Consider the following 18,167-nt stretch of genomic DNA (forward strand, 5'->3'; position numbering starts at 1 on the left):
TCCCTCCTAAATGCAACATACATCAAAAAAGGTGTGTAGTAACACGGGACAATATGTTTTACAGAGGAACTCTGTACATTTAAGTATTGCACACAGTGTATGGGTCATTTCTAAGCCAGGGTATTGCCATAATGTTGATTTTCTTATTAACATAGCCCCGCCTGGACCCAAGCATTGTTGAGCACAAAGGTACCCCCACATGGAGGGTAAGTGAGCCTGCATATCTAGACATAATTTGTCATCATTATGACTATATTTTATGTTTATTTTTGTAACTCTGATGAAGGGAAAGTGGTGTTGTCCACGAAACACAATGGATGTTTTCATGTGACTTTGTTTTACCAGCAAAAGTTCCCAGCGTCTCATAGAGCATGTCGTTCTGGAGCTGCTTCATACAGTAGCTGTTAACACCACTTGCCCACTGGGCACTTTTACCCCTTCCTGCTTTCAGCACTGTCACACTTTCAATGATAATTACACTGTCATGCAACACTGTACCCAAACAAAATTTTTATCATTTTTTTTCACACAATTTGAGATTACTTTTGATGGTATTTAATCACCACTGGGTTTTTTATTTATCATATTACATATTTATCACTGATAGGCTGCACTGATGGGCACTGATGAGGTGGCACTTCTAGGCACTGATGAGGCTGCACTGATGGGCACTGACAGGTGGCACTGATGGACACTGATAGGAGGTATTGATGGGCACAGATAGGCATCATTGATGGGCACTGGTAGGCGACACTCATGGGCATGGATAGGCATCACTGATGGGCACTGGTAGGCAACACTGAGGGGCACTGATAGGCGGCACTAATGGGCACTGTTATGCGGCACTGATAGGTAACACTGATCAGGAGGCAATGATGGGCACTGATTGACAGCACAGATAGGCACTGATTAGCATCACTTATGGGCACTGCTTGGCAGCACTGTTGGGCAATGTTGGGACTGCACTGATAATCGGTTATTGGCTCTCCTCTCTTTATGCTGTCAGGATGAGGAAAAAAGTGTCAATAACCGCCTTCTGTTGACATCCATGATTGGACACGGCTGATCACGTGGTAAAGAGTCACTGATTGGCTCTTTACCTCAATTTGTGATTGGCAGTCTTCTCTGGATGGTGTGCGCGGATGGCGGGTGCGATCATGGGATGCCGTCATATTATGGCGTCCCAGAACTAGACAGCTGCCCTGTAGCCGTCATTTGGCTATAGCACGGTCAGCAAGTGGTTAAGCAAAGCGTTTACAGCTGAGACAAGCTGCCCTTATCAAGCAGCTGTTTCCTTCTGAGCTTTTGTCAGATTGGCTGTGGCAGGAGGGAGGCAGGATAGACCTCATAGTTAGGGTTAGAAATCACCTAGCAACATGGGACAAAATACTTCATGTAATCTGAACAAGGACTGAAAAATAAGGGCAAAACTACACTCGCTTTGTTTAGATTATTGGTTCAGTGTTTCTGATATGCGCCACTTAACCTATTGGATTGGTGTAGAAGTAGATTAACTATAGAGAAAAAGGATTTGAATGTTGCAATTTTTTTTACAACATATTTATTAGAAAAGTACCATATGTACTGTGTCCCCATAGGGGACAGAACGATTAAAAATTATATAGATATTCCTTAAAGTAGAACTAAAGGCAATGATTATTGGAAGGATTATAACCCCTGTCATTTTTTTTTTCATGTGTATCCCATTGGGGAGCTTTTTCCTTACTTCCTGTCCTATAGCCAAAACAGGAACTGAGAGGAAAGTCCTCCAAAGTGAGGTTGTCACCAGGATCACCAGACCTAGTGTTCCAATTGGAATATTTCTCCTATATTCCAGTTCTGGTGACAACCCAAAATTTGGGATTTACTTTTACTTTTACTGTTGGGGATGATGAACAGGACAAGTAGAGGCAGTAAATCTCCCTAATGGGGGCACAGACAACAATAAAAACTGCTACACTACATTTAATGGCAACCTGTAGACTTGTTTAAACCCCTTCCCGCCGACCGTACGCAGATATGCGTACTCGACTTTCCGGGGTTATACCGGGATGATGCCCGCAGCTGCAGGCATCATCCTGGTACCGTTGTTTCCAGCGGGCGATCGGCTACCCGTGTATAACAACCGATGCGGCTAAAAGCCACTCGCTTGTTATACCGGAGGAGCGGGAGGGGACACCCCCCCCCCTCCCGCCGCCTCCCGCCGCCTCCCGCCGCCTCACGCCGCTGGGAGGCCCGGTGTCCAATCGGGGATCTTCGGCGGCTGGGGGCAGGCTGGAACGAAGCTGTGAGCGGCTTCGTTCCAGCCTTCTTGTTGTAAACACAGAAGCGACGTCATGACGTCACTTCCCGTTTACTCGGCTGCCAATGGCGCCGAATTTAAAAAAGTACACAGTATTCAGAATCGCCGTTTTCAGCGGTCTGAATACTTTGAAGTGTAAAGGAGGGATGGGGGGTCTTTTAGACCCCCCATCCCTCCACAAAGAGTACCTGTCACCACCTATTACTGTCACAAGGGATGTTTACATTCCTTGTGACAGCAATAAAAGTAAAAAAAAAAAAAAAAAAAAATTTTTAAACACAATTTTAAAGTAAAAAAATAAATAAAATAAATAAATAAATTAAAAAAAAAATTTTTAAAGTGCCAGTGTCCCCGCAAGCTCGCGCAGCGAAGAAAACGCATACGGAAGTCGCGCCCGCATATGTAAACGGTGTTCAAACCACACATGTGAGGTATCGCCGCAATCGTCGGAGCGGGAGTAATAATTCTAGCCCCCTAACCTCCTCTGTAGCTCAAACCTGGTAACCGTAAAAAATGTTTAAAACGTCGCCTATGGAAATTCATAGGTACCGTAGTTTGTCGCCATTCCACGAGTGCGTGCAATTATAAAGGGTGACATGTTTGGTATCTATTTACTCGGCGTAACATCATCTTTCACATTATACAAAAAAATTGGGGTAACTTTACTGTTTGGATTTTTTTAAATTCATGAAAGTGTCACTTTTCCAAAAATTTGCGTTTAAAACACCGCTGCACAAATACCGTGTGATAAAAAATATTGCAACAATCGCCATTTTATTCTCTAGATTCTCTGCTAAAAAAATATATATAATGTTTGGGAACTCTAAGTAATTTTCTAGCAAAAAATACGGATTTTAACTTGTAAACACCAAATTTCAAAAATAGGCTTAGTCATGAAAGGGTTAATTGTTATGAAAGGCTCTTTCCTGGCACATCTTCCATGCAGGTTTATTGGGAAAATCTCTTTCTGATTGTAGAATGATTGATTTTAGATATTTTGGTGATTTTTTTTTAAACATGTTTTTATTGAATTTACAAATACATGGTTAAAACAATGGACATTAAGTAACCTTGTATAACATCATCCAATATCATTGACAATAGTCCGTACAAACTATAATAAGCTATGGTAAGATAGGATAAAAGGTAAGGAGGGAAAAAAGGGAAGGGGGTAAATTCCAACAGAAACTTATTACAATATTGTCCATAGTAAACCCCTTTCTAGTATTGCTTTTCGAAGTGAGAGGTGATGGTCGCAGTAACCCCAGCACCCCTAATGAGAGCTAACTGTGCTGGGGCTAAGGCCATTTGTCCCACCAAGAAGATTATTCTGTAAAGTTTTATTGGGGTTATGGGAGGTGAGAACCAAGAAAAACATAGGTGCAGGTACAGCCGCTACAGTGGCCCAAAGTGCGGTGGGGTGTCTTGTTAGATAAGAGCATTGATAACAGATATTATATTTTATGACAGTGAACTTATCATTACTTATGTGAAATATCTGGTGTCACTATAATCTGATGTGAGCCTCACATGGATAATCAGAGACGAGGGTGGCCTTTTTAACCCCAAAACCTGTTGTTTCTTCCTCGTATTGAAGAGTGCAAATTTTAACCAGATTTGAGAGTTTTGGTGATCTTTTTAAATCCCTTCCCAGACTCATGTACATCCAGAACCTTCTTTCTGAGGTCTTTAGGGAGCTCTTTTGATCTTGACACGATGATATTACACATTGGCACTTAATGGAAAAGAGAAGACCAGACCATAAATACCTGCAGTTTAAATATGGCTGGTTTTACCTGCATATTCCCTAAGAAGATTCTAATCATTGGCCCCTACAGTAATCTGGAATACCCAATTCCAATTTCTGAAGTGGTGATAAATGTAGGTACTTACTTTTTCAAGGTATATATCTGCTTTCATTATTTTAAATTACAAGAATGAATACATCTGGGGGGGGATTTATTAAAACTGGAACACTCATAATCTGGCGCAGCTGTGCATGGTAGCCAATCAGCTTCTAACTTCAACGTATTAAATTAAGCGTTGACAATAAAACCTCAAAGCTAAGCAGGGCTGCACCAGATTATGCATGCTGCAGTTTTTGTAAATTTCCCCCAATATGTTAAGTTTATATATCATTAGTTCAAGTATATTGCTTTTATCTGTAGGCACTTTTTGAATGAAGATATAGTGTTTGCCTATCCGAATATGTTGACTCAACAGTTTACTTAGAGTGTACTTGATCTTTCGCATGAGTGCATATAATATCCAGCTAAAAACCAACAATTCAGATCATATTTGCATATGTGTAGCTATAACACATTTTATTGATTACATTTTCATAGGGCTACTATTAGATGCAGGGTGCAAATCTAAACCTTAAACTCCAATGGACACATCAAGTATATTCAAAATATTTTCATAAAATACAATATAAAAGTATTACAGTAGTTTTAAGCTATTGTGAATAAGATTTTTTTGCATAATTGAATTTTTGCTTGAAAAAAGTCCCAATTTGAGCTCCCTCTGGGAAAGCCAACATTATTTAACGTGTGGAGGCTAATTCAGCTCCACATCCAATTTAGCTCAAGGGAGAATACATTGTTATATATTATTAATAATAACAAAAAACCTCTGATTAGTGAAAGCAGCTGCATTTTCCTCCCCTGTAAATCTAAAAGCCTTGATTGTTCTTCCACAATAGTCATAGCAATGAGTGGCAGTTGAATATTTGCTTTCATAATGAATATTGAATTCGCTAATTGATGCCCCGAAACCCTTCCCTGTTAACAGGAGAGCGATGAATTATGCGGCAGGCCCTCCGGCTGCAGGTGGATTACAATACGTGTACAGCAAAGTACTCAGCAAACTGTATATAAATATTTAGGAAGCAGCTAATGTGCAGTAAGGATTATTACTCCGTCACAATATGATCAATGATGGTATATTTCATTAATATTGTTGCTTGTCACAGCCAATTGTAATTTGAAAGAGGGCTATTTAGCGGTCAACACACAGGGTGAGACATAATAAGAATGCAATATAAAAGAACATTTTTCTAACAGCCAAGCCATAGTTTCTGAGAATAAGCTTTGGTGGCATTGACTAAAGCATGCTGAGATGTTTATTTTGCCATATATTTATAAGCTAATATCTAGACTTTTGAAAGCTATTAAACTGTATTAGCTGAAAGTAAATAGCAAACAGTCTATTTTAATATTACAAGGAGTCTGAAAGCAAAATATGAGGAGTTTGTATTATATTTATATGTTGTACCAAGGCCTTTGTTGTAGAAACTCAATATTCTCTAGGTCAGTTATATACATTGCAAGGATTTTGGCAATTTCTCTTGGCTATTCTGTTAAAAAAAAGGTACATATGGATTCCAATGCCTTCCTTTTTCATGAATGCTAAGTGGACAGATTTGTTTGGTATAGTCATATGATCAGTTCAAGTTCTGTAAAAAGAAATGTAATAAAAAAAAAAGATAAAAAGAAGAGGGCACACCAGCCTTGTGCATTATCCCAAGATAGTTTATTAATAAAAACAATTTAAAAAACGACTCACAAACATGTGGAAAATGATTGCCTGTAAAAGCCACCTGTTTGTGGCAATCAGCCCTGGCACCGACAGTCTCCATATAGCAAGGGGTGGACATCAGGATCACTGCTGGTTGACACGTTTTGAATTAGCACCTTCTTCCTCACAGGACATTACATGTAGCACCCTCTAAAAAAGATGCTAGGTTAGGTAAATTTAGTTCTGGCTCACTGTATTGAGTGGAGCTGCATTTGATTGTTCTGATCTGTTCTGTGTTTCGTTGGCTGCAGGATTAACTGCTTCCAATCTCTGTCTGGAAATGTTATTGAAGATAGTGGGCAGGGAGAGTGAAATCATCAACTGCATAATTATGCAGCCCAGGCCAATTCCTGGGGAGAGTTGACCAGATGGTGGCTGGGAGTGTGTATACATACTCTGAGAGTTGGAACAGAAGGGTTGTGTCACTAAATGAGGGGGAGATCGCCTAGACAAGCCTGCCACATGTCTACGGTTTATTGGAGACCCAGCTAGGATATCAACAGCCTATACTACTGAAAGTTGCTGGAGCTGATTGAGGGACTTTTTTTCCTCTGGGGATCTAGTCTGGCACTACTGAGAAAGTGCCTGGAAAATATTGGAATGAAACTAATTATCCAAGGACACTAGTGAGTATGGGCTAGTTTGAAGGATGTCAGTGTTATTCAAAGAGGACATTGTCTGTGGGGTCCTGAAGAGCTCAGTTCATTAACTGCTTGTACAAGGACGTTTGCTCACATTACTACTGCTGCTAAATCTCTTGTAATAGAGTCAGTTCTACCTAAAGGGGATGCACTGTTATAGTGCTCCTGAAAAGCTCAGTTTGACATTTACTCCAAGCAAGGACTCAATATAACATTCCTAAGAGAAAGATTCATATCCTTACATTTGTTGCTAGGAGTTACTGAGGTATCCTCCACTCATTCTCTAACAAAGTAGAAGTTTTAATTGAAGTATCAAAAAGCATACCCCTAGACTGGAGTCTGAGGAGTGGCTGGGACTGTGCGGTTGGCTGTGGAACAATTACTGGGAAAAGAACCCTGGGCATCAGTGGACAGAACACCTAGTTACTTTGGTTACAAGAAAGGAACAGTTGAATTTTTGGCAGACTTATAAAATCAAAGCTGGCTACTGGAATGATCACAGATACTGTACTTTTATCAATAAATCAAAAGCAAATGCTTGTTTAACTTTTTTTAATGAAAGTTGAGCTTCCTTTAAACAACACTTTAAGAAAATATACAACAATATAGTATATGTCAAAGTTCCAACACATGTACAGAAATGAAGATATTAATCATTAAAGTGATTGTAAACCTCGGACATGAAATATGAACAAAGCATACCCCTCTATAGTGTGTACTTGTCTCAGTTAAGAGCACTAAGTGTCACTTCTGTCTATTGCTTAACCACTTGCCGACCGCCTAACGTATATATACGTCGGCAGAATGGCACGGGCAGGCAGAATCACGTACCTGTACGTGATCTGCCTCCCGCGGGCGGGGGGTCCGATCGGACCCCCCCCGGTGCCAGCGGTGGTCGGCATTTGACTGGGAGCGTCGGGAGGCGAGGGGGAGACCATCCGATCGTGGCCCCCCCCTCGCGATCGCTCCCAGCCAATCGGAATCCTCCCCTGCCTGTGTGTAGTTTCACACAGGCAGAGGATGTGATGTCATCTCTCCTCGGCTCGGCAGTTTCCGTCCAGCGCCGAGGAGAGAAGACATGTAAGTGCACAACACACACAAACACACACAGTAGAACATGCCAGGCATACTTTACACCCCCGATCCCCCCCCGATCGCCCCCCGATCCCCCCCCAATAACCCCCCCCCCGTCACAAACTGACAGCAAGCAGTATTTTTTTTTTTTTTCTGATTACTGTATTGGTGTCAGTTTGTGACAGTTACAGTGTTAGGGCAGTGAATATTACCCCCTTTTAGGTCTAGGATACCCCCCTAACCCCCCCTAATAAAGTTTTAACCCCTTGATCACCCCCTGTCACCAGTGTCACTAAGCGATCATTTTTCTGATCACTGTATTAGTGTCGCTGGTGACGCTAGTTAGGAACGTAAATATTTAGGTTCGCCGTCAGCGTTTTATAGTGACAGGGACCCCCATATACTATCTAATAAATGTTTTAACCCCTTGATTGCCCCCTAGTTAACCCTTTCACCACTGATCACCGTATAACCGTTACGGGTGACGCTGGTTAGTTCGTTTATTTTTTATAGTGTCAGGGGACCCGCCGTTTATTACCTAATAAAGGTTTAGCCCCCTGATCGCCCGGCGGTGATATGCGTCGCCCCAGGCAGCGTCAGATTAGCGCCAGTACCGCTAACACCCACGCACGCAGCATACGCCTCCCTTAGTGGTATAGTATCTGTACGGATCAATATCTGATCCGATCAGATCTATACTAGCGTCCCCAGCAGTTTAGGGTTCCCAAAAACGCAGTGTTAGCGGGATCAGCCCAGATACCCGCTAGCACCTGCGTTCTTCCCCTCCGCCCGGCCCAGCCCAAGTGCAGTATCGATCGATCACTGTCACTTACAAAACACTAAACGCATAACTGCAGCGTTCGCAGAGTCAGGCCTGATCCCTGCGATCGCTAACAGTTTTCTTGGTAGCGTTTTGGTGAACTGGCAAGCACCAGCCCCAGGCAGCGTCAGGTTAGCGCCAGTACCGCTAACACCCACGCACGCACCGTACACCTCCCTTAGTGGTATAGTATCTGAACGCATCAATATCTGATCCGATCAGATCTATACTAGCGTCCCCAGCAGTTTAGGGTTCCCACAAACGCAGTGTTAGCGGGATCAGCCCAGATACCTGCTAGCACCTGCGTTTTGCCCCTCCGCCCGGCCCAGCCCACCCAAGTGCAGTATCGATCGATCACTGACACTTACAAAACACTAAACAAATAACTGCAGCGTTCGCAGAGTCAGGCCTGATCCCTGCGATCGCTAACAGTTTTTTTGGTAGCGTTTTGGTGAACTGGCAAACACCAGCCCCAGGCAGCATCAGGTTAGCGCCAGTACCGCTAACACCCACGCACACACCGTACACCTCCCTTAGTGGTATAGTATCTGATCGGATCAATATCTGATCTGATCAGATCTATACTAGCGTCCCCAGCAGTTTAGGGTTCCCACAAACGCAGTGTTAGCGGGATCAGCCCAGATACCTGCTAGCACCTGCGTTTTGCCCCTCCGCCCGGCCCAGCCCAGCCCACCCAAGTGCAGTATCGATCGATCACTGTCACTTACAAAACACTAAACGCATAACTGCAGCGTTCGCAGAGTCAGGCCTGATCCCTGCGATCGCTAACAGTTTTTTTGGTAGCGTTTTGGTGAACTGGCAAGCACCAGCAGCCTAGTACACCCCGGTCGTAGTCAAACCCGCACTGCAGTAACACTTGGTGACATGGCGAGTCCCATAAATGCAGTTCAAGCTGGTGAGGTGGCAAGCACAAGTAGTGTCCCGCTGCCACCAAGAAGACAAACACAGGCCCGTCGTGCCCATAGTGCCCTTCCTGCTGCATTCGCCAATCCTAATTGGGAACCCACCACTTCTGCAGCGCCCGTACTTCCCCCATTCACATCCCCAACCAAATGCAGTCGGCTGCATGAGAGGCATTTTCTTTATGTCCTCCCGAGTACCCCTACCCAACGAACCCCCCCAAAAAAGATGTCGTGTCTGCAGCAAGCGCGGATATAGGCGTGACACCCGCTATTATTGTCCCTCCTGTCCTGACAATCCTGGTCTTTGCATTGGTGAATGTTTTGAACGCTACCATTCACTAGTTGTGTATTAGCGTAGGGTACAGCACTGCACAGACTAGGCACACTTTCACAGGGTCTCCCAAGATGCCATCGCATTTTGAGAGACCCGAACCTGGAACCGGTTACAGTTATAAAAGTTAGTTACAAAAAAAAGTGTAAAAAAAAAAAAAAAACACAAACAAAAATATAAAATAAAAAAAAAATAGTTGTTGTTTTATTGTTCTCTCTCTCTATTCTCTCTCTATTGTTCTGCTCTTTTTTACTGTATTCTATTCTGCAATGTTTTATTGTTGTTATGTTTTATCATGTTTGCTTTTCAGATATGCAATTTTTTTATACCTTACCGTTTACTGTGCTTTATTGTTAACCATTTTTTTGTCTTCAGGTACGCCATTCACGACTTTGAGTGGTTATACCAGAATGATGCCTGCAGGTTTAGGTATCATCTTGGTATCATTCTTTTCAGCCAGCGATTGGCTTTCATGTAAAAGCAATCCTAGCAGCTAATTAGCCTCTAGACTGCTTTTACAAGCAGTGGGAGGGAATGCCCCCCCCCAACGTCTTCCGTGTTTTTCTCTGGCTCTCCTGTCTCAACAGGGAACCTGAGAATGCAGCCGGTGATTCAGCCAGCTGACCATAGAGCTGATCAGAGACCAGAGTGGCTCCAAACATCTCTATGGCCTAAGAAACCGGAAGCTACGAGCATTTTATGACTTAGATTTCGCCGGATGTAAACAGCGCCATTGGGAAATTGGGAAAGCATTTTATCACACCGATCTTGGTGTGGTCAGATGCTTTGAGGGCAGAGGAGAAATCTAGGGTCTAATAGACCCCAATTTTTGCAAAAAAGAGTACCTGTCACTACCTATTGCTATGATAGGGGATATTTACATTCCCTGAGATAACAATAAAAATGATTAAAAAAAAAAAAAATGAAAGGAACAGTTTAAAAATAAGATAAAAAAATAATAATAATAAAGAAAAAAAAAAAAAAAAAAAAAAAAAGCACCCCTGTCCCCCCTGCTCTCGCGCTAAGGCGAACGCAAGCGTCGGTCTGGCGTCAAATGTAAACAGCAATTGCACCATGCATGTGAGGTATCACCGCGAACGTCAGATCGAGGGCAGTAATTTTAGCAGTAGACCTCCTCTGTAAATCTAAAGTGGTAACCTGTAAAGGCTTTTAAAGGCTTTTAAAAATGTATTTAGTTTGTCGCCACTGCACGTTTGTGCGCAATTTTAAAGCATGTCATGTTTGGTATCCATGTACTCGGCCTAAGATCATCTTTTTTATTTCATCAAACATTTGGGCAATATAGTGTGTTTTAGTGCATTAAAATTTAAAAAAGTGTGTTTTTTCCCCAAAAAATGCGTTTGAAAAAAAAAAATGAAACACCCACCATTTTAATCTGTAGGGCATTTGCTTTAAAAAAATATATAATGTTTGGGGGTTCAAAGTAATTTTCTTGCAAAAAAAAATTATTTTTTTATGTAATCAAAAAGTGTCAGAAAGGGCTTTGTCTTCAAGTGGTTAGAAGAGTGTGTGATGTGTGACATAAGCTTCTAGATGTTGTGCATAAAATGCCAGGACAGTTCAAAACCCCCCCAAATGACCCCATTTTGGAAAGTAGACACCCCAAGCTATTTGCTGAGAGGCATGTCGAGTCCATGGAATATTTTATATTGTGACACAAGTTGCGGGAAAGAGACAATTTTTTATTTTTTTTATTTTTTTTTGCGCAAAGTTGTCACAAAATGATATATTGCTCAAACATGCCATGGGAATATGTGAAATTACACCCCAAAATGCATTCTGTTGCTTCTCCTGAGTACGGGGATACCACATGTGTGAGACTTTTTGGGAGCCTAGCCGCGTACGGGACCCCGAAAACCAAGCACCGCCTTCAGGCTTTCTAAGGCCGTAAATTTTTGATTTCACTCTTCACTGCCTATCACAGTCTCGGAGGCCATGGAATGCCCAGGTGGCAAAAACCCCCCCCAAATGACCCCATTTTGGAAAGTAGACACCCCAAGCTATTTGATGAGAGGTATAGTGAGTATTTTGCAGACCTCACTTTTTGTCACAAAGTTTTGAAAATTGAAAAAAGAAAAAAAAATTTTTTTTTCTCGTCTTTCTTTATTTTCAAAAACAAATGAGAGCTGCAAAATACTCACCATGCCTCTCAGCAAATAGCTTGGGGTGTCTACTTTCCAAAATGGGGTCATTTGGGGGGGGTTTGTGCCACCTGGGCATTCCATGGCCTCCGAAACTGTGATAGGTAGTGAGGAGTAAAATCAAAAATGTACGCCCTTAGAAATCCTGAAGGCACTGATTGGTTTTCGGGGCCCCGTACGCGGCTAGGCTCCCAAAAAGTCCCACACATGTGGTATCCCCGTACTCAGGAGAAGCAGCTAAATGTATTTTGGGGTGCAATTCCACATATGCCCATGGCCTGTGTGAGCAATATATCATTTAGTGACAACTTTGTGCAAAAAAAAAAAAAAAAATTTGTCACTTTCCCGCAACTTGTGTCAAAATATAAAACATTCCATGGACTCAACATGCCTCAAAGCAAATAGCTTGGGGTGTCTACTTTCCAAAATGGGGTCATTTGGGGGGGTTTTATGCCATCTGGGCATTTTATGGCCTTCAAAACTGTGATAGGTAGTGAGGAGTAAAATCAAAAATGTACGCCCTTAGAAATCCTGAAGGCAGTGATTGGTTTTCGGGGGCCCCGTACGCGGCTAGGCTCCCAAAAAGTCCCACACATGTGGTATCCCCATACTCAGGAGAAGCAGCTAAATGTATTTTGGGGTGCAATTCCACATATGCCCATGGCCTGTGTGAGCAATATATCATTTAGTGACAACTTTTTGTAATTTTTTTTTTTTTTTTGTCATTATTCAATCACTTGGGACTAAAAAAATGAATATTCAATGGGCTCAACATGCCTCTCAGCAAATTCCTTGGGGTGTCTACTTTCCAAAATGGGGTCATTTGTGGGGGTTTTGTACTGCCCTGCCATTTTAGCACCTCAAGAAACGACATAGGCAGTCATAAATTAAAGGCTGTGTAAATTCCAGAAAATGTACCCTAGTTTGTAGGCGCTATAACTTTTGCGCAAACCAATAAATATACACTTATTGACATTTTTTCTACCAAAGACATGTGGCCGAATACATTTTGGCCTAAATGTATGACTAAAATTGAGTTTATTGGATTTTTTTTAGAACAAAAAGTAGAAAATATCATTTTTTTTCAAAATTTTCGGTCTTTTTCCGTGTATAGCGCAAAAAATAAAAACGGCAGAGGTGATCAAATACCATCAAAAGAAAGCTCTATTTGTGGGAAGAAAAGGACGCAAATTTAGTTTGGGTACAGCATTGCATGACCGCGCAATTAGCAGTTAAAGCGACGCAGTGCCGAATTGTAAAAAGTGCTATGGTCAGGAAGGGGGTAAAACCTTCCGGGGCTGAAGTGGTTAATTTCTCTGCTATCAGCATTAATCACATTCACATATTACAAGTTTTCCTGACACAAAGAGAAAAAAGGTGACAGGGAGGGAGCTTCAGCTGAATGACAGCCTTGGCTCTGTACCTGTGTACCTTGTGTAGGGGTCCCCTTCCTCCAATCAGCTTTCAGAGCTCTCCTCATTGAGCTCTGCAGAGTGTCATTTCAGCTCATCGTCCCCTTTTTTTCTGAAAACTCAGACAAGCTTTATAAATTATGTTCTTTTAATGGATTTATAGAATAAAAGACTGCAGATAAACAGGTACAATTTAGAGTATGTAGGAGGATTTGTTGCTTCTCTGTGTATCATCCGGGCCACTCATTTTACTGGGCATATGCAAGGGTTCTATATTCGATGTTGCTGTGATTAGCTGAAGGCAACAGAGTGATAGTGTATGTCTGTTACTGGACAGAACATTTTTAAAGTTGAACTCCAGCTAACAAAAATAAAGAAGAGCCTAATAATAAAAATAAAAAGGCAGCTTTTGCTGCAATACTCACCTTTATTGCTGAGATACCCCCTATCAGCAATTCTTTTTTGGATCTGGATGTCAGTAGTCTTTCAAGTCAACTGATGGTCATTTGACCCACTTCTTCCTATGCCATCAATACCTGGAGTTTGAAGCATGTGCCTCCCAGTTTCACTATCCTCAGTTTTGTTTTACCCTGGGTTCACACTGATGCGATGCGGGAACCAGGACGATTCCAGCGCCGGATCCCGCATCGCTCCTTATCCGCAGGCAGTTCACACTGCCTTGTACGAACCGCTGCGGATGTCATGACTGCTGAGGTGCAATAAGCCCAGGTCCCAACCATCACTTGTCATACCTTACCCCTTCTTCTCAACCAATAAGAACCACACATACAACCAATAACGTTGGAAAGGGCAAGGCCACAGCTTTATTTAAAACAACATTAACATTAACCTTAACATTAACCTTTTGGACCGTGCCAGTCACAGTTGTACTGTGAGCACTCAACTACCAATGTAAAAGGGAGATGAAGGAGGGGCCTGTCCTTACCATCAGTGCCGGACCGGCCGTCAATCTCCCAATTACCATCCGGGCATCAAAGGGGTGCCATATTTGCTGGCAAGGTTACCAAAACCGCAACACGCTGTGACATACCATCAAATTAGGGCGGGAGGGTGGGCAGCTCTTCCATGCTTCCGTCCGAAAAGGACCATAATCCCCTGGGGTGCCAAACTCCTGAGCTCAGGCCCAACCCTTTTCCCCTTTGTACCAATCCTGAGTTATAACAACTTTCCTGCAACTCCTCCCTGGTCATGCCCCCATCAGTCAGGGCTCTCTCTCCCGATGGGCTCAAGAGGCTCTCATGACTGCTGAGGTGCAATAAGCCCAGGTCCCAACCATCACTTGTCATACCTTACCCCTTCTTCTCAACCAATAAGAACCACACATACAACCAATAACGTTGGAAAGGGCAAGGCCACAGCTTTATTTAAAACAACATTAACATTAACCTTAACATTAACCTTTTGGACCGTGCCAGTCACAGTTGTACTGTGAGCACTCAACTACCAATGTAAAAGGGAGATGAAGGAGGGGCCTGTCCTTACCATCAGTGCCGGACCGGCCGTCAATCTCCCAATTACCATCCGGGCATCAAAGGGGTGCCATATTTGCTGGCAAGGTTACCAAAACCGCCACCAGCCAGTCAGTGATCCACTGACGGGCGCCCCACCGCAGCCAGCGCCTGTTCCACCCCCCTCTGAAGTCCCAGGTTAAATATATCCATGCCAATGTCGTTGAGGTGAACACCATCCCTCCTCAACAAGTCATTGTTGTTTCCCTCCAAATCTTTGTGACGGACAACGACCCCCCCGATCCTCCGAACAAATTTGGACACCTGGGCGTTGACCTTCCTCCGAAAATTTTCTAAACAGGGTCCCGGAACTTCTCTAGCCCAAATAGAACGAGGGACAATCTCTGACCATACAAAAGTCACACTGGTAAACATTGCAAGGCATTGAACAATATCACCTTTTATGGCAGCAATGAGATCCACGGACCGGGTGTAACCTACGTCATTCCCACCGGCGTGAACCACCAGGACAATGTGACCGGACACGCGGGTACGGAGGTGCCAACATTCCCACAGTACCTGATGCCAACACAGCCCGCGCAGGCCCAGCCAGCGAATCCTTGCCACGGTCGAAGAGAGTCCCAAATTTCTCCCATAGTTCCGGATCTCTGCACGACGAGCCGCCCAGAAGACAAAGGAATCACCCAAAATCCAAACTTGAGTCGGGGGAAAACCTGAAATTAACACAAAAGGTGAGGGCGAACATACAGCGAAAAACGAGACGACTCCCATCTACCCAGCCGCTGAAGTTCCGTATCGGAAAACCCTAAGCCAGAAGCGGCGGTGGCAGCGCCTATGCGAAATGAGTGAGTTGAAAAATCGCCCGCTGGTAAGCCTAAAGCCTCGAGGCAAAAACGAAAAACTTTTAAAAATTGGAAGCGACTCAAAGAGGAGGAGTCAGCGTGCACGAAAAAAGTGGGAGATGGGGGGCACGCGGAAAGAAAAGGAACGGCCAGAGAAACAGGACAGAATGGGCCGCCACAGTGGTGCAGCACCACTCGGCGGCCCCTGCCAAGGCTGTCAGTCTTCGAGGAGCGCAATAAAATGGTGACACTGCGCTCCGACAGGACGACATCCTCCGATCGAATACCCCCAGTGGAAGACCTGGATTTTGCAACTAATTCCCCGATGCGAAAAGCCCCAAAAAACGCCCATGAGAAAGCTACTCGGAACAGCAAAATCTCAAACTCGGATGAGCACACCTCTGGCAACATAGCCAAAACATCCGATAAAATCTGTAAAGAAATGGGGCGACTGGAATCAGGCAGATGAGTGATGCGTTTCCAGCCCCTCAATATCCGACGCACTGGAAAGGCTTTTGTGACATCCCCCCACCCCAGAAGCTGAAACCAAAAGGATAAGGCAGACATGGCCGAAGAGACAGTGGAACCCGACACTCCCTTATCCTGTAACTGGACCAGGTAAGCAAATAGGATCAAACGTCTATCATCCGGAGATGAAATAGAGAACTCACCGCCCGACGCTTGTGACCACTCGTGCCAGACCCGACAATACGACGCCCACGTCCTCGGAGAAAGCGACGACCGAAGCAGTTCTAACAATCCCCGGAAACGAGGTTCTATAAGTGGGCCGGACAGGGGAGGCCCTCCAGCGAAGCCGACGGAGCCAGGGAACGAAAACGGGGGTACTGTTGGCGGGAAAGAGCATCGGCAATGTCATTTGAAACTCCCGGAACGTGTTTTGCCCTAATATAAATGTTAAATTGCAAACATTTTAAAACCAAAAAACGCAACAGTGATACGACCGGGGGGGAACTGGCCGATTGCTTGTTCACTACCTGCACTACGCTCATATTGTCTGACCAAAAGATCAACTGACGATTGCGCAACTGTTCACCCCAGAGCTCCACCGCTACAATGATCGGGAAAAGCTCCAAAAGGGTGAGATTGCGCAATAAATCCATGCGGGCCCATAAGGCCGGCCAACATTCCGCAGACCACTCCCCCCGAAAGAAGGCACCGAAACCACAGGAGCCTGCCGCATCAGTGTACAACTCCAGCTGTGAGTTCGGTACCTCCTCCCGCAACCAACAAGACTGTCCGTTGTAGGATTGCAAAAAGGTTAGCCAAATGTCCAAATCCGCCCGCATGGGCTTGGTGATCCGAACGTGGTGGTGCGGGGCCGTAACGCCCTTCGTGGCCCAAGACAATCGCCTGCAGAAAGCCCTCCCCATGCGTATGACCCTGCACGCAAATACTAGGTGCCCCAGCAGAGATTGTAGCTGTTTCAGCTGAAGTTTTTTGGACCCTTTCGCCAAACGAACCAAGGATAAAAGCCTGGTCAGCTTCTCCCTCGGCAGGCGAAAGACCATGGCCACTGTGTCAATCTCAATACCCAAAAAGGATAGTACCGTTACCGGACCCTCGGTTTTGTCCACGGACAATGGAACAGTGAAACGCCGACAAATATCTTGAAAAACAGAGAGCAAGCATTGACACTGCCCACTGTCCGAGGGACCCACAAAAAGGAAATCATCCAAGTAGTGCAGCATGGACTGAGATCCGGCCTCCCGGGCGACCACCCACTCAAGGAAGCTACTAAATAACTCGAAGAAGTAACACGAGATGGCGCAACCCATAGGCAGGCACATATCGAAGAAATAGCTTCCCTGAAAGTAGCAATCCAGGAGGTGGAAACAATCCGGGTGGACCGGGAGAAGGCGAAAAGCGGATTCAATGTCCGCTTTTGCCAAAAGAGCGGAACGCCCTGCTGCCCTGACGAGGTGAAGAGCCTTATCAAACGACGCATAATGCACCCGCGATTCCTCGCGATCAATTCCGTCGTTGACAGAGGAGCCGGAAGGGTAAGATAAGTGATGAATTAAACGAAATTTACCACTCGCCTTTTTGGGGACCACGCCCAGTGGGGACACCCGCAGGTTGTGAAATGGGGGAAGATCGAAGGGGCCCGCCATGCACCCCAGTTCCAGCTCTTTCTGGATTTTCTCGGCCACTACTGATTCAAATTCAACAGCCGATTTTAAATTAGCCGACATGGTAGGCGCGTTCGATGGGGAAAACGGTATCCAAAAACCTCGATCCAGGCCATCCTTTAGGATCAGGGCCTCCCTACGAAGGGGGTACCGGTCTAGCCAGGGCGACATCTCTAGGACGTTCACCGGCGTCCTCCGGCTTAGGAAGGTCGGTCTTGGCTCCCGCTCTGGAAAATGTCTGTTTACCCTTCCTGAAGCACCGGCTGGAGGGGTGAGCGCCCCCACAGCTAGAGCACTCATGCCTGAAGCGACAGGCGGAGTACCACTTACAGTGGCTTTCGTTGAAAAGCCAACAGACACCTTTTTTGGAGGCGGTCGACGCTCCGGATTGAGGAGCGCCGACTGCGGACTGAAAGGATGCCGGCCTATGAGGGCACATTA

At 44.5% G+C, this 18,167-nt stretch overlaps 1 long non-coding RNA gene across 1 annotated transcript in view; it reads right to left on the reverse strand.

The window, feature by feature from the left end:
• Positions 1-3,725: 3,725 nt before the first annotated feature.
• Positions 3,726-18,167, reverse strand: part of LOC141130066 (uncharacterized) — a 104,837-nt gene continuing 90,395 nt past the window's right edge. Inside the window, exon 3 of the long non-coding RNA XR_012241973.1 lies at positions 3,726-4,037. This is a non-coding gene — a long non-coding RNA (uncharacterized lncRNA). The remainder of the gene's footprint in view (positions 4,038-18,167) is intronic.

The sequence above is a fragment of the Aquarana catesbeiana genome, linkage group LG02 (assembly GCF_042186555.1).
Source record: "Aquarana catesbeiana isolate 2022-GZ linkage group LG02, ASM4218655v1, whole genome shotgun sequence".
Classification (NCBI taxonomy): domain Eukaryota; kingdom Metazoa; phylum Chordata; class Amphibia; order Anura; family Ranidae; genus Aquarana; species Aquarana catesbeiana.